This window comes from Muntiacus reevesi, chromosome 3, assembly GCF_963930625.1.
Source record: "Muntiacus reevesi chromosome 3, mMunRee1.1, whole genome shotgun sequence".
NCBI classification, from domain to species: Eukaryota; Metazoa; Chordata; class Mammalia; order Artiodactyla; family Cervidae; genus Muntiacus; species Muntiacus reevesi.
Window position 1 is genome coordinate 203066784 of NC_089251.1, and position 21761 is coordinate 203088544.

The window sequence follows — 21761 nt, forward strand, 5'->3', positions numbered from 1 at the left end:
CCATCACCCTTGCTAGACTTGCTGGCCTTTTTAGCTTATTGTTAATCATAACAGCAAAATCCACACCCTATGAGGCTTTCTGTGTGCACTGTATCTTAAATGCCCATTACCCACAGTGCCTCACTCAGGGTCTAAAGTAGAATAAACCCTCAATAAATGGGCTCAATAAATTTTGTAATGAATGTGTACAATATCTTACTCTTCATAATGTGTTTTTATATGCATTATCTCATTTATTTCTCAAAATGACCCTGTGAGTCAGCCGAGTGAAATGAGTCCCAGGGAAGTTAAAGGACTTGCCCAAGATGACAGCAAGCGAACAGTTCTGCTGGGACTTGCACCAAAGTTGTCTGGTAAAAATTCTTTTTGTGCATCATTGTGCCTCTTTCTTATGTCCACTGAACCCTCAGAAAAAGATGGTCTGCTAAAAATGCTGGGTCTCAGGAACGACATGGGAATGAGAGAAACAGCTGACATAGGTGTCTCCTGGACTTTAGGTAGGCCCTTGGGAGCTAATGGCCTGGGGGGCCTGGCGTGCTGCAGTCCGTAGGGTCACAAAGAGCTGGACACAACTGAGCGACTGAACTGAACTGGGCTGATTGGGAGGCAATGCCCTGACCTGTGTCTGTCCTCTTGGGAAGTTAATTCGGTGAGAAATTCAGGACTGCCGAAAGAAGGGGCACTGTGAAAGCACAGATAGAGGTCACAGAAGGGCCACAACCTGTTCAGGGCATCCCAGACCCCAGCACTGCTTCACCCCTTGTTTGTTTACGTCTGAAACTGGCCTGGGGACCCATGAAGGGATGGGGACCTTTGAAGGTTAATGGAGAAGACAGGACCTACATGACAAGGAGACGGAAGCTCCCACTGCCCACCTCAGGTGATAAGAAGCTGAACTTGCTGCAAAACAAGAATCTAACAAACATCTTCATTAGAGAAACTGTCCAAGGTAAGGAGGCCACCTCCTTGTGTGAGAACAAGTCTGTAAAGGAGGTCCTAACTTTACATGAAGTCATTCCAATGCTCCTCCAAGGGAAAGATGGTTCAGGCCCTCCTCTGTGGCCTCTGCCTGAAATCTGGAGAACAGACACTGGGCCTGCAGGGAAAGAAATGTGGTGGGCAGGGAGGGGCTCAGTGTCCTGAGGCCCTGCACATTCCTCAGCAGTCATCAGTGTGAGTGGAGGTACCCCTGCCCTGCGACTCCCCACCAAGGAAGGCAGCAGGTAATCGACACTCATTATGGTTCGGTTTCCAGTGACATCACATGGGCTCCTTTCTGCGCTCCCTCTGAGCAACCATGTGCTGTGTGAATTCCAGGCCAGTCTTCTGACTCCCTGATGGTAGAGGAGCCAGAAAATGGAGAAACCGAGTCCAGGTTAGGTCTCAGCCTCAATCTCATCCTTTACTCCTGTCCTGCCTCAGGCCATCCATCAGAAGATACTTCACGGGATCTTATTATCTCCCCTCTATTTACAGATCCTTGTCCTCTTTATCCTGAAATTCTGGATTTTTTTTGTTTCTGGTGCCATGTTCCCCACAGGGCTGTGTGCTTTAGAGAGGCAGTAGGCTTTGTGAACGACGCATAAAATGATAGAGATATCAATGCAAGAAGAAGATGTTACACTTGTTAACATATATGCATTCAATACAGGAGCATTTAAATATACAAAGCAAATTCTAACAGATGTAAAGGGAGCAATTGACAATAATAGTTGGGGGCTTTAACACATCCTGCTGACATCAATGAACATATCATCCAGACAGAAAATCAATAAGGCAACAATAGTCTTAAATGATAATAATAGAACAGTTGGACTTAATAGAGATCCACAGGCCACTATATCCAAAAACAGCAGAATACATTTTTTTTTCAAGTGCATAAGGGACATTCTCCAGGATAGATCATGCACTAGACCACAAAATTGAAGCGAAGTGAAAGTGTTAGTCACTCAGTCATGTCTGACTTTTTGTGCCCCCATGGACTGGGGCTCGCCAGACTCCTCTGTCCATAGAACAGGAATACTGAAGCGGATAACCTTTCCCTTCTCGCGGGGATTTTCCCAAGCCAAGGATCAAACCCAGGTTTCTTACATTACAGGCGGATTCTTTACATCTGCGCTACCAGGGAAGTTCACGACATAAACTTCAACAAATTTAAGAGAATAGTAATCATGAGTAAGTCAATGTTGGAATCACCTACACTCCCAAGGAGTTGTTAAATGCAGCTTCTTCGATCCAATCTAGACTCACTAAATCAGGATGTTTGGAGGGAAAACTGATTCCAGGAATCTGCATTTTAACAAGCCACTCTAGAAAATTTGGTGCAGACACATAGTGTTCTATGAGAAACACCTTTTCAGGGTTTGGGAGTCAAGCCTCAATTAAACCTTAGCCCCAACAGGTAGCCTTGGAAAATGCGATTGCTCTGAGTCTCAGATTCCTGGTGTAAACTGAGGCTAACAAGATTAAATGATTGTGTGGATTAAAGAGAATATGTATATAAATTGTCCAACAGATAACTGACAAGAGCAACTATAACAATCCTGAGCTGTGGACCAGTTTGCCTGGCCAAATGGCCTTCTCCATTCTCTCGGCCTTGCAGTGGGTCCCAAGTACTTAACTCTGCTTCTAAGTTTTAACTCAGTGAGTAGAGTTCATATATTAATACCTGCAGTAGGCAGAATAATGCCTTCTTCCTAAATGTCCATGTCCTAGTCCATAAAACTGAGGGAATTAAGGATTCAGATGGAATCAAAGTGGCTAATCAGCCAATCTTAAAATAGGAAATTATCCTGAGTTGTCCCAATGTAATCACAGGGTCATTAAAACTGGAAGAAGGGGACAAAAGAGGTCAGGGTGATACAATGTGAGAAGGACTTGGCCCACTGTTGCTAGCTTTGATGACAGAGGAAGGTAGCCAGGATTGCAGGCGCCTCTAGAAACTGGAAAAGGCAAGGAAACCATTCTCCCTGGAGCCTCCAGGAAAGAATATAGCCTTGCCGACATCTGGATTTTAGTCCAGTGAGACCCACATCAGGTTTCTGACCTATAGAAGTGTGAAATAATAAATCTATGTTGTTTTGAGCTACTAAGTTTGTGGCAGCAGACACAGGAAACTAACATTATACCAAAAATTGGGCTGCCAGGCTTTGGAAACCTCACTTAGTTCCATGTTTAGGGGGCTTTCTGACTTTGTGGTGGCATCACTGTTTTTTTTACCATCTTTGTGGTCCAAATGACTAAGGCCAAAGACATGAATGCAGTCTTTAGATAAATTTCCATCCTATCAGGTAATAATAATACTAGTAATCATAATGCCTTCAATGTATTGAGTGCTTCCTCTGTGCTGAGTTCTTTATGTCTCATTTAATTATCAAAACCATCTCTGCATCTACTAACAAACCAATTTTACATGGGAAATAGTCTAGGCGAAATTTTCAGTTCAAAGTCACACATCAGTAAGAATTAGAACCTGGATTTAAAGCCAGGTTTGCTGTCCCCAGAGCCCAAGCCCCTAGCTGTATCATTAAACAGCCTAGTTCTGTCCTGAGGCCAATGGAGGAAGGAGTGTGTTCTCACAAAATCTCAGGTTGAAGCATCTGTTAAATTTACCCATACTTGAAAAGATTCGTCCTGCTGGCCAGGGAGCTTCCTGGTAAAAGATGGGAGGGTTTGACAGCCTGGGAGAGTGCTTGGAGTCATGCTCTTGCCATGGCTGATGGTATCCGCAGGAGAGAAAAGTTCAGAGACTCAACCTTAGAATGCCACAGCCAGGCCCAGCAGCCGTCATATTAGTCAGTCTCAAGTGTTCTGGAAGCGGGGCTATTAAGGCTGGGGCCCAGACTCCACCATCCACTGATGGGCTGTGAGACCTTGAGCAAGGCTCTAGGCCTCGTTCCATGTCTTCTGAAAATGGGACCAGTTGCACCAAGCCTTCCCCATCACACCGGGCCGCTGTGGCAATCCTATGAGATCACGTTTGTGGGCACGCTCTGGGAATTACAGAAGCATCACACCCTTACAGTCTTATAAGGGCTATCATTTAGTTTTTATAACTTGAGGTGAATGTGGCTCATTATTGCTGTCATTAGTAATAATCATTGTACTAAACCACACCAGAGAAGAGAATGTTCTCTCACTGGTTTCTTCAGTAGGATCTGTGGAGTAAGCATTTTTCAAAAAAAAAAAAAAAATGTTTTTAAAAATCTACTTAACTGTAATGTTCTGGCACATTGGTGTGTAGAATGTGCTTTGCTTTTCTCATTTTTAAAAGAGAAAGTTTGAAAGGATGACACCTTGAATATTAGGTTAAGATCTGCTTCTTTAGGCTTCCCTGGTGGCTCAGAGGGTAAAGCATCTGCCTGCAATGTGGGACACCCGGGTTTGATCCCTGGGTCAGGAAGATCCCCTGGAGAAGGAATGGCAACCCACTCGGGTACCCTTGCCTGGAAAATCCCATGGACTGAGAAGCCTGGTGGGCTACAGTCCATGGGGTCACAAAAAGTCGGACGTGACTGGGCGACTTCACTTTCACTTTCTTTGTAAAAAGAATTTCTGTTGAAAATGCCCTTTCCAAAAACACTTTTAAAAAGTATTTATTTAATTGGAGGATAATTACAATATTGTGGTGGTTTTTGCCATACATCAACATGAATCAGCCATTGGCATACATGTGTCCCCTCCCTCCTGTACACCCCTCCCACATTCCTGCCCACCCATCCCTCCAGGCACCGACTTTGGGTTCCCGGCATCATACATCAAACTCCCACTGGCTCTCTATTTTACATATGGTAATATATATGTTTCAGTACTAGTATCTCAAATCATCCCACCCTCTCCACCCACTGAGTCCAAAAGTCTGTTCTTTATTTCTGTGTCTCCTTTGCTATTCTGCATGTAGCATCATTGGTACCATCTTTCTAGATTCCAAATATATGCATTAATATATGATGTTTGTTTTTCTCTTTCTGACTTATTTCACTCTGTATAATAGACTCTATGTTCATCCACCTCATTAGAACTGACTCAAATGCATTCCTCTTTATAGTTGAGTAATATTCCATTGCTTATATGGACCACAACTTCCTTACACATTCACCTTATTTATTCATCTGCCAATGGACATCTAGATTGCTTCCATGTCCTAGCTTTTGTAAATAGTGCTTCAAGGAACACTGAGGTATATGTTTCTTTTTCAATCCTGGTTTCCTCAGGGTATATGCCCAGTAGTGGTAGTTTTATCCCTAGTTTTTAAGAAATCTCCATACTGTTCTCCATAATGGTTGTATCAGTTTGCATTCCCACCAACAATGTAAGAGGGTTCCCTTTTCTCTACACACTCTCCAGCATTTACAGCTTGTAGACTTTTTGATGATGGTCATTCTGACTGGTGTGAGATGATACATCATCATGATTTTCATTTCTCTAATAATGAGTGACATCGAACATATTTCTTGTGTTTATTAGCCATCTGTATATCTTTGGAGAAATGTCTGTTTAGGTTTTCTGCTCACTTTTTGATTGGGTTGTTTGTTTTCCTGGTATTGAGCTGTATGAGCTGCTTGTACATTTTGGAGGTTCTTTGTCAGTTGTTTCATTTGCTTTATAACAGATGGAAAGATACATCATGTTCTTGGATTATAAGAATCAGTATAGTGAAAATGACTGTATTGCCCAAAGCAGTCTATAGATTCAACACAATCCCTATCAAACTACCAAAAGTATTTTTCACAGAACTAAAAAAAATAATTTCACAATTTGTATGGAAACACAAAAGACCCTGAACGGCCAAAGAAATTTTGAGATAGAAAAATGGAGCTGGAGGAATCAACCTTCCTGACTTCAGACAATACTTCAAAACTACAGTCATCAAAACCATAGTGTATTGGCACAAAAATAGAAATAGAGATCAATGGAACAAAATAGAAAGCCTGGAGATAAATCCATGTACCTATGGACACCTTATCTTTGACAAAGGAGGCAAAAAGATACAATGGAGAAAAGACGTCTCTTCAACAAGTGGTTCTGGGAAAACAAGTCAACTACATGTTAAAAAATGAAATTAGAACACTTTCTCTAACACCATACACAAAAATAAACTCGAAATGGATTAAAGATCAAAAACACTTTTTTATCAGGACCTGGAAGCAAGCTCAGCCGTGAGCCCTGTGGCGATTCCAGTGAGCAATGAAATGCAGGCACACCTCAGAGACTAAACTAAAAGCCACCCAGGGAACACCCCCCGAGAAGAGAGACCACCACTACCAAGAGGGCATGGGGCCGCTGCTGACCGTCCTAGAGCCACCAGGAGTCCCTGAGGTCCACTGCAAAGCTCCAGACCCAGGGGAGGGTGGTCTTCTACCCAGAGACGGAGTCACTCCTCACCAAGTGCAGGTCAGTCTTTCCAGGAGATTCACTCTGCTCAGCTCTGCCACCACTGTTAATTCAGAACTACACGTAAATCATCTGCTTCTCACAGGCCATTACTTGGGAGAGTCAAAACACTGGGTCACAGTGGCTTTCAGGGCCCTGGGGCAAATTATAGGACCAGATTCCAGTCCATTTTTCCTTCCTTCCTTCACTCATTTCTTCCCCCTCCCTCTCCTCATTACCTCTGTCCTTCTCTACCTTTCTTTTGTTAGCTGGCAGCATTTAATAAAAACATCATAATGGTTGCAATACCAGAAGCTCAGAACAGATCAGTTAAGCATCATTCTAACTGTCAAGGAATTCTCAGAGTGGAGACTGGCATGCAAACATACAGAACCATTTAGGGACTCCATTGTTGCCACAGTGGCAGGTGGGGAGTGCAACATGATCAGAAGAGAAGGAGGCACTGTGCCAGCCAGGCCAGTTGTGGAGCAGGGGAGCGGCCCTCAACAATTGTGTGGAGCATGTGCAAAAGCAGGGGTAGGCAAAACACAAACATTGGGTCCGACTCATCGGACTCAAGCCTTGGGTCTGCCCACTCGCTCACTTGCTATGTGACCTGGGGCCTCAGAGATGACAGTAACATGGTTAGCCCGTGTCATGCGGCTGCTGTCGAGGGCCTAAACGGTGCCTTGCACAGCACAGCGACACCCGTTAGCATCTCTCCAGGTAGTGAGACCCAGGGGCACACGGTGCTAACACAGACTCAAAATCACGTGACTATGATTGACACGCCTCAAAGGCTTGCCCCAGACCTTTCACAAACCTTGCAATAATGCAACCCCACATTAGCTTCTATTGGGTGTAGATGACTTCCCCTCTAGCCCTGTCACTACCAGGAATGGTAGTAATAGTGGTAGGATAGTAGTGAAAAATGCTCCTCAGCCTTCTCACTGTCGCAAACTAATATTTGGAGGCAAGTGTCTCATATCTCTCTACTTAGCCAATACAGCAGCTGGACAAATGTTACACTACCTATGTGTCCTTAGACTCAGGAACTTTGTGAACATTTTTCATGAGTGTGTGCCTAATTTTCACCAAATTTTCTCTGGGTAGCTTTTACTGACCCATCAACAGAATTTTAAAAATTCAAAATTAAAATTTGAGTTTAATTATAAACAAAAGAGCTAACAAGATTTTTAAAATTCTAATACAAATTATAATGCATATGAATGTGTGGAGACATGAGCATCCTCACATACTGCTGGAGGGAGTAGGTTTTATATAACCTTTCTGGAGAGCAACTTGATGATGTGTGTCAAAGGCATTACCTATGTTTTTACTTTAAACTTAAAAAAAGTAAACATTAATTTAAATTTTACCAGTGATACTACTTGCAAAAATTTATCCTAATAACTGTAAGTATACACAAAAATTTGTCTTCAAGTATGCTTGTTGCATGATCCTTTAGAACAGAGAAAATTTGGAAACAACATAAATGTACAATAATATATTCTCATTAAATATATTGCTTTCCTAAAACATGATATTCATATGCAACTATTAAAAATTACCTATAGAGAAGTGTGTAACAATACAAAAAGTGCTTATGATGTATTAGAGGATGAAAGAGTTTTAAAAACTGTGTAGCCTAATTCGTAAATTGAAAAAAATGTTTAAAAAAGAAACTAGACAGATCAGTCCCAAATGTTAGCAGTTTTCTCCAAATTGTGGGATTACTAACAATTTGTGTGTGTGCATTCCTACACTTTCCAAATTTTCCATAGCCAATGTCTTGTTCAGTGAAAAAAGAAAAACAAAAAAAATTAAAGCCCAAAGCTTAAAATTTAGGAGGTTTAAATTCAAATGATCAATTTGCTATGTGTCCTAAGATAAACTACTTAACCATTCTGAAATTCATTTTCTTTCCATCTATAGAAAGCAGGTAATCATACTTATCTTATAAGATTGTAGGAGATTATATTAGATAATACATGTAATGGGCTGTACATAGAATACGAACCCAATAAATTCATGCTCCTCTCACTTTTTCCTCCAGGAGTTTGCTAACAAGATGTTTAATGCTTAATGCAAGAGGCGGGGTTAAAACATAGGTAGGATCTTAATTTAGGCCTGAAGTTAAACCAGGTGTGATGACAGGAAAGAGAAATATTTGTGATGGGAGAGCATAGAAAAGGCATGGAAACACGGAAAACACGTAACCTGGGTACTGTTACTCTGCTTTGCTTCTCCATTGAGCAGGTCCCGGGAGATATCTCAATTCTGACTCCTCATATTTAGCAATTCTGCTGAAAAAAAATTGTTCACTATTATACTTGTCAGGTAGCAAATTATTCCAAGATTTAATGGCAATCAGCATTTATTATGTCATACAGTTTCTATGGGTCAAAGGTGAGAGAGGAGCGTAACTGGATGGTCCTGGCATGGGAATCTCTCACGAGGTTGCAGTCAAGAAATAAGCCAGAGCTGCAGTCTCTGAAGGCTTGAGGATCTGATTCTAAGATGGCTCATGCATATGGTTGGCAAGTTGGTACTGGCCATTGGTAGGAAGTCCCAGTTCTTCCTTATGTGGACCCTTTCACAGAGCAATTTGACTGTCCTCATGACATGGCGGTGAGCTTCCCCCAGGGTGAGTCCTCAAAGAAAGAGCAAGAAAGAAGCTGCAGTGCCTTTTATGAGCAAACGCTGGAAGTCAACCCTGGTTCCACAATGTTCTATTGGTTATACTGATCAGCTCTACTCAAGGTGGAAGGGACTACACCGGGGCATGGTATTAGGAGGCTACACTCTCTGGGACCTTCTTGGGGGCTGGCTACCACAATCACACATAATCCTGCTCGCAGTGTTCTTCCCCCAGATGTCAGCACAGCTCATACTCTCATTACTCCCAGATCTCTGCTCAAAAGTTACTTTACTGGAGAGGCTTTCCCTAAACTTTCTCTCAGAATGGAATCCCTCTCACCATTCTCTCTCCTCTTATGTTGTTTTATTTTTCCTTATTGCACTTAGAACATCTTACATGTTACACACTCCTTTATAGGCAATTTGTAATGATTGGATGCAAATTTCATGTATGTAAAATATAAGCATCATGAAAGGTTTGCCATGATCTTTCCTGGTACCTAGGAGGAGCTCAGTAAACAAATGAATGACACATGACATCACCTGACACTTCTGATACTTCACCCACAAAAAATCAATAATTCCCTATTTGCTGCCACCACCCTGGCTTGTAAATCTCCTAAAACTGATGAATTTAGCTTTCTGAATGCCATCTTGTTGCTTTACATCCCTCCCTATCCACCTCCTGAGCCTTTCCTATCTGCCCTGATCCTTCTGGTGCTCTGCCTCCTCTATCCAGACGTCCCCCTTCACTGGCTGCTTCCCCCTGACATTCACACTGCTGAGGCTTCCTTATTCCAGTTCTTACCTCCTAAAGGCCTACAGAAAAAGATAACAACTAAGACGCATATATGCTCACACTCCTCCCATATCCATGGCAAATTTACTAAGAGATCAGGCCATCTCCGACTATATCTGGGCCAATAAGATAATGACACTTTGCCAGGAAGATAATTGATCCCTGTTGCTTAACACACCATCAGTTCTAGTAGCAGGCCCTGTAACAATGAAATCATAAAGATATTTGAATATGAAAGGGACAAATGAAGCTACAAAAATAATGCATACTAACCACCAAGCAATTATGTTAAGCAATTAATGTGGATTAACTGTAACATTTAATCTTTATGACCATCTACAAGGAAGTTACTATTATACCCATTTTACAAATGAGGAAACTGGGGCTCAGAGAGGTAAATAATTTATACAGGATCACTTAGCTAAGAGCTGGTATGAATTCAGGTCATCAGGTCTGGAGTCTGCTCTTAAAACATCATGATATTGCCTTAAGGTCTTCAATAACCAACCGGTTCCATGGGATCTTAGGATTAAATGTCTAGTTGTCAGGCCTGAGAATCCCCAGGAAATTGTCTCTGTCTGAAATAGCCCCCAGAGAACCCTCACTCACCCTTAGAGATCCAATTTACTTCTAACCACCTCTATGAAGTTTTCATTGATATATTTATGCCAGCACTGCTTGAAGTTCATGATGGAACTTCAGCCTGGAGTTCCAGCCCACATTTTCTTGTAGGTCTTCTTCACTGAATCATGACTGCATAAATTTCTCATTTCTTAATCCTCACAGTTTTACAAAGTATCTAGCCTATAATAAAGCCAATAAATAAAAAAATATCATCCCTACTTCCATGATATATTTTCCATTTCTCAAAGTTAGGCTTAAGTTTTATGCATGTATAACTGAGTCACTTTGCCATACAGAAGAAATGAACACACACTGAAAATCAACTATACTTTAATCATCTTTTTTTTTAAGATAAGCTATGTTATACATTTTTATAGGCTGGGTATTATGGTCTTTACATCAAAATGAACAAGTTCAGCAAGTGATGGCTTCCCAGGAAATGCAGCACTGAAATCTTCTCTAGAAGCAAACTTCATGGAGAGTCATAGCCAGAGCATGAGTACGAGCATTTCAGTTCTGTCCTAGGAAGGTAATGAGACACTGAATTTAAATACCACTCACCATGGCATCCCCAGGCAGAGTTTCTCCTCTGCTGAACTTATAAATCCCCTGCCTCCAGCTTTCTAGTTGCTTTGATAAAAGGAAGTGTAGAGTAGCTCTCCTTGGGAGGTCACAGAACTGACACCACAGCAAGAAATCAACATTAACTTCCACCAGTTCTTTCTAACAACAGGGCTCTGTTGAGATCAGAAGTACTCACGGGCTTGCCAGGAGACCTGGACAGATATGGTAATGGAATGGGAAAGCTGTGAAGAGTGAGAGGTGCATTCTTTTAAAAAGTCAGAAAAGCTTCCAGACTTACTAAAAGAAGGTGGACTTAAAGCATAAATGAATAGGGAATTAGTGCCAAACTGCACAGGATGGGTCATCAGATGGCATGATATGGTGCCACCTATATGAAAAAAAAAAAAAGTTATAACCTGGGGGACAAAGAAATGTGACCTTCGCTAAGGCCATCCTCATTTCAGAACCTTGGTTTCTTCCCCATGAAATGGAGGGAATGGAGCATGTGAGGAAACATCCCAGTCTTAGTGAAGGTCTATAGAATGTGAAGTCAGTCATTCATGATGCCAGAGTGTAATTCCTTGCACAGCCCTTACCCCAGCTTGGCTATGGTCTGCATCTCTCTGCTCCAGGATGCTTGTAGGACTCACCTCTGTATGTGGTCCTTGAACAGTACTTGCCCTAAGATAAGTGCTTAGTAAATGAATAATGGATTTCATTAGATTGCATTGAAATCAACTTTGAAACGCTCTTTCCTATCAGAAACCCCACTGCATTTCAGATTGAACCAAAAAATCTTTACAAACATGGGCTGGCTCTCAATCATGATGGGAGAAGATAGAGAGGGACCTGTTTTTCCAGAAATATAGGGGGGAATGGAGTATTGAGATTGCCTAGCTTACTTAAGGTATTTCTCTAGGAAATGGTAGAACAAAATACAATTCTGTCAAGCTTTGAAATCTGTAGTTTTCTACTATACAAGGGGGATAGTCTTCCATAGTCACAGAAGGTTCAATGTTCTATGTATAAAGTCTATAGACACAATTTGAAAATCCTTAATAGTTGAATGTCCCTTAAAATGAGTTCTCCATTAAAATATAGAAGGGCATTTGGCAGTACTAAAATTATGATGGGAAACAGAATTTTGGAATCCCAAATAACTTTCTTGCCTGACATCAGTGTGAATAAAGTGTCCTTTACGCATGTTCTACACTTTCTCTAGTGTCCCTTATGATACAAAGAGGGAAACTAGATGGTCAACCTCCGCCATAGCTATTTATTAGCAAAGATGTCAGCATAATGAACTGTGGATTCTCGGTAGACTTTTTCATAAGCGTAAAGCTCATCAGGATAATGGGGAGGCTGTGAAAGCTCTGTATTAGGACATGTTGCGCAATTCTGGCTGTGGTAAGCAAAGACATGGTGTTGAAGGATGAGGACCCTAAAGTTTTAAGATCTGACATCCCTGTTAGCGATGAAATTTGACCTATAGCAATGATTTCCAACATTTTAAAAGTCACAGTGCCCTTTCTCATATAAAGTTTTAATGAAACTCCAATATATAAAAAAGATACAAGCAGACCTGATTGAAACTAGGACGGGAATCCTGTGGCTCCACCTCCTCATTTGTTCCCTCCTTTTTGAGATGGCTCAAGATATTTCCTGGGAAGGTTTCCCAGAACTGTATGAAAATCCCAGACCCAAAAGACATGTCTCTCAAGTGACTTGTTTCCATATCAATGCCTAATTCTCTCTTGATCATCATAAAATAAGAGGTGGTAATTTATTGTTTTGGTAAATGAATTGACATTAATATAGAAAAACATCACACTTAAGAATGGACTAAGCCTTTTCCACATATTGAAAAAGGATAATGTGAATGCTGCTCAAAAATTTTTTTTTAATCATTGCAAAGTGCCTAGGGATATTTTTCTGGTGACCAATAGTCTAAAGGTCTAAGGGAGACACAACAATGTCAGCTTAACTGAAGCATACACAGAGGAGAGAAGAGTCCCTTGGCATCTAGCCATCTCTGTGCCCCATATTCAACAGGAGGGCAGCATAGAAAGCAATCTAGTAAAGTGTTGACAGAATTAATCACCCTCCATTTTCCAGCTTTCTTTTACTTCCCGGGTTAAGAAATTAGAAGGCTCTGGCTGAATCAGTTACACAATGACATTTCCCCAGAAGCACAATTTTCCTGGGGAAATAAAGCTAACGAAAGGACAGGCTAACTATGTTTGATCTCCTCAAAGCCCACTGCCTAATTTTATATGAATTGTCTGATTTCTTTTAGACCTTAAGTCCATGGCCCAGTGACACTGCATTTCTCAGAGGAGACAGAGAAAAACACCTGTGAATAAATTGAAAAGTTAAAGTACTGATGTCTTGCACACGGATGGCACTTACCTAATGTCAAAGCCCTTCCTCGGGTTACTTCAATGCATAGTAATAAATATCTACCACTTATTCAAGTCTGTCTCTAATCCCTATCATGATAGGTGAGTTAGATATTATCCCTCAATTTTACAGAAGTGGAAACTGAGCCAGAGCAAGAATAAATGACTTGCCCACAAATGGTAGACTTCCATTCTGAATTCAGGACTCTTGGACATCTGATCCCCGAATCTGATTGCCTCTCCAGGCTCTCCTTCAATCTCAGTCCTTCTCAGGCATGATGCAGTCTTACAAAATTACCTCAAGAGCTACAGATGGGGTCCTAGCCAAGACAAATGCTCTTCAAACAAGAGCGTGGAGAAGTGTGTTGATCTTCAGAACTCAGAATAGACAGATGGTATCATCCTTTCTCAGGGATGGGGAGACTAGCCAGTTTAAGCTTTCCAGGTGTTCGGGGAAGATTGTGGTCTCTGTAAGCATGAAGGATTTTGTTTGTTATTCTGAAGGTAACAGGGAAACACTGAATCTTCTGTAATATTTTACAGTAGTTGGAATCAAAGGTCCAGAAAGGCTTAGCATCTTGTCCAAGACCACTAGTTTCAACCCTGGCCTCAGTGTGTGATTCGTGTTCCATGCAGCATCCAGTTTCAACTGGTCAGAAATGCATAATCTAAGGCCCAGGCTCACTGAATCAGAAAATAGTTTGAACAAGATCCCCAGGTGACTCATAGGTGCATCAAAGCTTCAGAAGCACTGCTCTGAAGTATGTATACTTCCCCTAATGCTGGGCCTCTGTCTGCAGTCAAATGTTTGTATATTTGGGCTTCTTGCAAGTCAAGGAGGCAAATGGAGAGTGAGAAGGAATATGTGGTTTCATTTAGGGGTGGTTATGTCAACACCCTCCCCTATAGGCTCCTCCCCACCAAGCAATTATCAGCTCCCGGGCAGGTAGAGTCCAAGGACCCTGACTGACCCATTCATCAATCATCACCTCAAAGCACCCAGGAGAAAGAGGTCCTGGTAGATGAGCACTCAGCAGTGAGAAACACCGAGGTCCCGGTCGCTGATAAGATGGGTGCGTGGAGTTGGGATGAGGAAGGTCGGGACTGAGGAACATTAGGCATTCACCCCGCTGCTCTGATTGGTAATTAAGTGACTCGTCTACTGGCGGACAGTCCTGCATGTTCCCCCAGGCATCTGTTAGTTCTTCGAAAACCACTACTGACAAAATGAGGTTTGCCCTTGGTACACAGATAATGACTGAGCTTGACAGGTGTGGCGCGATTAGAAAATTTCTACATGAAGCTCATTCTGCTAGCCACTCCACAGTAAACAGACTCATTAGAACTTGCAGGTCCCTGGAGGCAAAGCATGTTTGACATTATTAATTGGCTTTTCTGTATAAGGAGTCAAATAGATGAAAAGGTTTATCAAGCTGAAATAATTAATTTTGCCTGAATTCGCTGACAGTTCATTTCTCCTATAAAAGACCATTTTAAGGTCCCCCCTTTTTTTTTTCAAATTTCAAAGTTCAAAAGACATAATAGTGGCAAAAGTGAAGCTTTTTAGTAAATTATAATTAAAGGGAATTTAATTAACTTAGACCTGGGGAAGGGGAAATAAAGGAATTGCTATCTGTGTCTATACAGAGGTCTAGATGGTTGAACATCTCATGACTTAATAATGCATTAATTTTAATCTAATCAAAGTATTATAAAAGAGGTAATTATATGTTTAAAAATTACCAGGCTCCAATAGTGGGATTTTTAAACACTTAATACTTACCCAGTTTCTCGTTAGCAAAGTTATAATTGTTGTTCTCAGATTCTGCTTATTTAAAGATGGGGGTTACAGGCAAGAGGTTAACTGAATAAATCATTGTAAGAACCCATGTTGAAACTATGATGAACTACAAAGTTTGCATTCCCTGGCTGCAAAAGATTTTTTTTCTTCCCTTTTTTTCCTCTGTGTCTTTCTGTGTCTCTAAAAATAGCAAATTATTTCCATTCCTTTATATGTGCTCCTGAATGCTCCCACACCCACTCCTTGCCCCACAAAGCCAAAATCCAGTTCACATAAGAGTCTGCAAAACTTCCATCTCCAATGTGATTTTGTAGTTGCAGTGTGAGACTTCTTAGTCCTAAGCAATGGATGATAAGATGCCAAGAATGGGTGAAAAGAATCATGATATCTCCAAGTGGTCATTAAACTGTAGGGTTTTGATTTCTATAAAGGGCAATGTGTCTGGACATTTCACTGATTAAAGACTGAGTTCTTAGGAATATCTGAAAGAGTATAGCTGTTTGGCAGCCAAGACGTGTCTTGCCACATAAGCCCACACACTCAGTTTGTAGTTCAAAGATGATTCGATATTCCCTAAAACAGTCTGACCCTGATGAAATAAAAACTGGTCAGGGAGGAGAACTAGGCAGAGGAGTTATGGAAAGTGGTTCTTCCGAATCTAGCGGTATGTATTAGACCAGCTCCTCAAACTGTTACCTCCTTCCATCATAGACTCAGCTCAGGCAGCTGAATATCTTCACCCAACTCACCTCTCCTCCTATTCTATCCCATGATGACTGGCCTCCTAAAAATCTAATGGCAGTGTTGGTTATTTTCAGCTTGTCATTGACACTTTTATAATGCAGAAATGCCTGTTGGCTATCTTCATTAAATACCAGGGCATTTATGGAGTCTCTCGTTTGCTCTTCAACCTCAACTGGAGGCAAGAGCTTGGTTACCTGAGACTCGCTGTTACATTTCTTTAAGTAGTGTCTTTAAAAAAGTGATCACATTCAAGGAAAAATTAACACAGAAAGATTCACATCCTGTTGCATCATTTTGAAAAATACAAGAACTCTTCTATCTTTAGCCAAAACATCCTTAGATACACTCTTCAAATGAGAAAGGAGAGACACAGGCCTCACACAGTGGCCACTTTACACATATCATCTCAGTTCTCAGAACAACCAAGTGATATTGTCCCCATATTAAAGATGAGACAGTTGAGGCTCAGAGATGGGGGGGCGGGAAGCTCCTTAAGGTCACACATTTCAGAAACAGAGCTGGCCTGCTTGACTTCAAGACCCATATAATTTCCATTAGAAAGGAGTAACCCAAAAAGTTACAGACATCAGATTCCCAAACTGTAAACACTTGTAACATTTACCAGAGAGTTAACATTTGGGGTAAGAAATGTCATAACCCAAAAAGCAAATATCTATTTCCTTGCTCAGAGGAATACTCACAAAGATGTATTAAAAACTGGGAAACTTAAGACCTTCCAGTCCAATAGTCACAAACTTATTGTTGATCATATTTCCCACTCTTGCTTCCTTATTTTAGTTCCCTAATTAACCATATATTAATGTCCAGGGGCCATTGTGATTGAATAGAGGGCTGGACATGAGTGGGGCGGGAAGAGGGAGGAGGTTTTTGTGCAAAGATTCAGGGCTTGTGCTGCTATCACTCACCAGCATGTTTTCTTCTGAAGTCAATACGTTGTTTCATTTCAAACAGGCTTAAAGAAAACACAAATTGATTTATTTACAATTCTGAACTACTTATCAAACACTAATGATCAGTGCCTAGTAAAACACAGGCTGAAAATATGCCATGCAATGCTTAGTCATTCTGCTAATGGAACTAATATTTCCCCACTGTGCCTCTCATTCTACTCCCTCACCCTTTGCCTCTCTTTATTTCTTTCTATAATTCTTCCTGGTAAGAGTTAGAAACCCAAAAGGAATCTATGTTAGCGTGGTCAGTTCCGAAGACTCCAGAGAAAGCCCACATCTACCCAACACCCCCCTTTCATTCATTAACCCACCAGGGGCCAAGACTAATTAGATCAGCCTGCTCATTTTGAGCCGATAATTGATTTAAATAGGTTGCTCATTTAAAGTAGAAGAAAAGACTGCTAAACATTTGGTGCTGGGATTTTTTTTTTTCTTCTTCTTCTTTCCCTGCAACTTTCAATTGCTTGTGCAATGTAGCATAAAATGTAGAGGTCTCCCTTTTCTTTTCTCTCTCTTTTTAAAGGGGCCATAAAATTAATTACAATAAGTAGGCAACGGGCAGGGGCAGGGGGTTAACCGATGGCTCTAATGAGCTGCGGAGCTTTGGGAAAGCTGGGCCACTCACGCTGTTTGTTGGCTGCGAGGGGCCGTGGCTTCCAATGGGAGCACAGCGTAAAGAGGTCCTTTGGACTGATTCTGTCTTCATGGCAACCAAAGAAGCTTTGCTAAGCTTCAAACAAAAGGAGCCTTCCTTTCGGAAGGTGGGGACATTCTGGAATTGTTTCCTTACCATTAAGCAAGAAAAGACCCTCAAAAGGCCATTCCGTGATACACTCCCACCCCCAAACTCCTGTTTTTTACACAATTTGTGAGTGGGAAAGTTAGAGGAAAACTCGGACCTACTCTACATTCTGAAGACCTTTCCCTTCTCAAAGGGTCTTTCATGACCCGTCCTGTACCATACTGATTTATTTCGAATGTGAATCAAAAACGTTTAGACTAGGCTCCTCTTGGAAACTAAATCGTCCTGTTAGTTTATACTATTCGGCTGACTATATCCCTTTGACACAATGAAAAGAGCTTTTGTCTGCAGCCTGGAGGGCAAGAGGTGGAAGCCACACTTGTAATTTGCTCTGTAAATTTTATTTTGCAGTGTTTCCTATCACAGGAAGAAGGGAGTGCTCAACCTGGTGAGGGGAACTGACAAAATCTTTAAAGGTAAATAAAACTATTGGAAATAGAAAAGTTATCCCCCAAACAGCACTGTGCTATATTTCAGATATTGCTAAGTTCCTACTTTACAAAAGCAACATGATCCACATAAGAAGCACACGGGCTTTGAAGGCAGAGCGACAAACCGGGGCTTCTTCCCTGATTCAGTCACTTTTGTGCTCTGTGAAGTCACTTGTTCTCTCTAATAATCTCTTTACCTTTAAAATGTAAACATTAAATCTACTTTGGAGGCATATCCTAAGGGTTAGCGATAATGCCAGAGCCTAGCATAGGGCCTAGCTTTAATAAGCACTCATAGATAGTATCTATAATGCAAAACTGGCTTCCTAAAAACCAAGGAGGGTCACTCAGCCTTGTTTTGTTGTCTGAGGCCGGGCAGTTCAGAAGAAAGTGTCGTCGTATTGCACACAGGGCCAGCCTCGAGGGTGTACAACCTGCACAGTGACACAGGGCCTGGCATTCAGAAAGACCCCGCTGTTGCGGTCTTGAAATGCTTGATTTTTGAGCAGAGGACCCTGCATTTTCGTTTTGCACTGGGTCCTGCAAATTATGTGGCCCATCCTGACGGCACGTTCCCCTCGGCTGATGCTGTCTCTGCCAATCTCGGTCTCTTGAAGAGGCTCCTTATATGAGATCATGTCTGTGTTGGTGGCACACTGCTTTCACACTTATAAATCACATTCTTTCTGCCTCTTCCACAAATTAGAACCAGAGGTTTAGCCTCTCCATTCCTTTAGGCCCAGGGCCTGACTGCCATGAAAAACTATTCAAGAGCACATGCTAGTGGCCGAAGGTCAGAACGGCACCTTTGCAGTCCCATCACGGACCCACTGAGAGAGCTCCTGTCTCTCAGAGGATGGAGGCCTGAGCCAATGGATGACAATGAGGACCGAGCATCCCTTTGTTAATTCAGCATTCTTGTGGCGGATCATTTTCACTGTTAATGACATTCGAGTTGAGTCCCAGGTAATTTTTTTCAAAGCAACCAGTTGTGAAATATCTTGAGAAAACACTGCCAATTTCCAATCCTAATGACAGAGACACTGAAGGTAAATAAGATGAATATTTATGGGATACCTGATTGCCTAAATGAGTTCCCTAAGGTATGAATAATTGAATGTATGGTAATTAATTGGGAAAAGCCAGTAGGTAACTCTTTTTTATTTACGTTAGCCTCATTTTATTTCATTTCTTAGAACTATTACAGTCCCCAGTTATTTCCTATGCTTCAGTAAAGTTGAGTGTCATTGAGAGAATTTTTAAGAGACATCATGAGTCTTAATTTCAATAAATGTATAAGCTAAGGTAGACTACGTAATGATAGTTCTTAGGACATAGTTACTTGGGTTTTCCTAACAAAAGCTATTTGTTCATTGGTGCCTCATGCTAGCTAGTTTTTTACATATGTTTCCTGACTTAAATCCTTACACTAATCCTATAAGGTTAGATATTGTACAATTGTCTCCATTTTACAGATGTGGAAACTGAGATAACTGTTAAGTGAGCTGCTCATGGCTATGTGACTATAAGTATTAGAGCACAGATTTTCAATTTTGGCCTGCTTCAAAGTCAAAAGTCCTTCCAGAAAGGGAACACAGACTTTCACCTGGAACAGAAGGTTTGGAAAACACAGGCCTTTCCTTACGATGTCGTAAACATGATCCATGAAGACTTCACCCTAATGTCTGATATTGTTCTCAAAGAGCCACTAAAGTCAAATCAGTCAAAGTGACTAATTTTTTTTTATAGTCTAGACTTTTAAAATAGCTTTCATTTTAAGCTATATATGACAAACCCACAGCAAGCATCACCCTCAATGGTGAAAAATTGAAAGCATTTCCCCTGAAATCAGGAACAAGACAAGGGTGCCCACTCTCACCACTACTATTCAACATAGTGTTGGAAGTTTTGGCCACAGCAATCAGAGCAGGAAAAGAAGTAAAAGGAATCCAGATAGGAAAAGAAGAAGTGAAACTCTCGCTGTTTGCAGATGACATGATCCTCTACATAGAAAACCCTAAAGACTCTTCCAGAAAATTACTAGAGCTAATCAATGAATATAGTAAAGTTGCAGGATATAAAATTAACACACAGAAATCCCTTGCATTCCTATATACTAACAATGAAAAAACAGAAAGAAAAATTAAGGAAACAATACCATTCACCATTGCAACAAAAAGAATAAAATACTTAGGAGTATATCTACCTAAAGAAACAAAAGACCTATACATAGAAAACTATAAAACACTGATGAAAGAAATCAAAGTGGACACAAACAGATGGAGAAACATACCATGTTCATGGATTGGAAGAATCAATATTGTCAAAATGGCTATTCTACCCAAAGCAATCTATAGATTCAATGCAATCCCTATCAAGATACCAACGGTATTTTTCACAGAACTAGAACAAATAATTTCACAATTTGTATGGAAATACAAAAAACCTCGAATAGCCAAAGTAATCTTGAGAAAGAAGAATGGAACTGGAGGAATCAACCTGTCTGACTTCAGTCAGACTCTACTACAAAGCCACAGTCATCAAGACAGTATGGTACTGGCACAAAGACAGAAATATAGATCAATGGAACAGAATAGAAAGCCCAGAGATAAATCCACGAACCTATGGACACCTTATCTTTGACAAAGGAGGCAAGGATATACAATGGAAAAAAGACAACCTCTTCAACAAGTGGTGCTGGGAAAACTGGGCAACCACTTGTAAAAGAATGAAACTAGAACACTTTCTAACACCATACACAAAAATAAACTCAAAATGGATTAAAGATCTAAATGTAAGACCAGAAACTATAAAACTCCTAGAGGAGAACATAGGCAAAACACTCTCCGACATAAATCTCAGCAGGGTCCTCTATGACCCACCTCCCAGAATATTGGAAATAAAAGCAAAAATAAACAAATGGGACCTAATGAAACTTAAAATCTTCTGCACTACAAAGGAAACTATAAGTAAGGTGAAAAGACAGCCCTCAGATTGGGAGAAAATAATAGCAAGTGAAGAAACAGACAAAGGATTAATCTCAAAAATATACAAGCAACTCCTGAAGCTCAATTCCAGAAAAATAAATGACCCAATCAAAAAATGGACCAAAGAACTCAACAGACATTTCTCCAAAGAAGACATACAGATGGCTAACAAACACATGAAAAGATGCTCAACATCACTCATTATTAGAGAAATGCAAATCAAAACCACAATGAGGTACCATTACACGCCAGTCAGGATGGCTGCTATCCAAAAGTCTACAAGCAATAAATGCTGGAGAGGGTGTGGAGAAAAGGGAACCCTCTTACACTGTTGGTGGGAATGCAAATTAGTACAGCCTCTATGGAAAACAGTGTGGAGATCTCTTAAAAAACTGGAAATAGAACTGCCATATGACCCAGCAATACCACTTCTGGGCATACACACTGAGGAAACCAGATCTGAAAGAGACACATGCACCCCAATGTTCATCTCAGCACTGTTTATAATAGCCAGGACATGGAAACAACCTAGATGCCCATCAGCAGATGAATGGATAAGGAAGCTGTGGTACATATACACCATGGAATATTACTCAGCCATTAAAAAGAATTTATTTGAAACAGTTC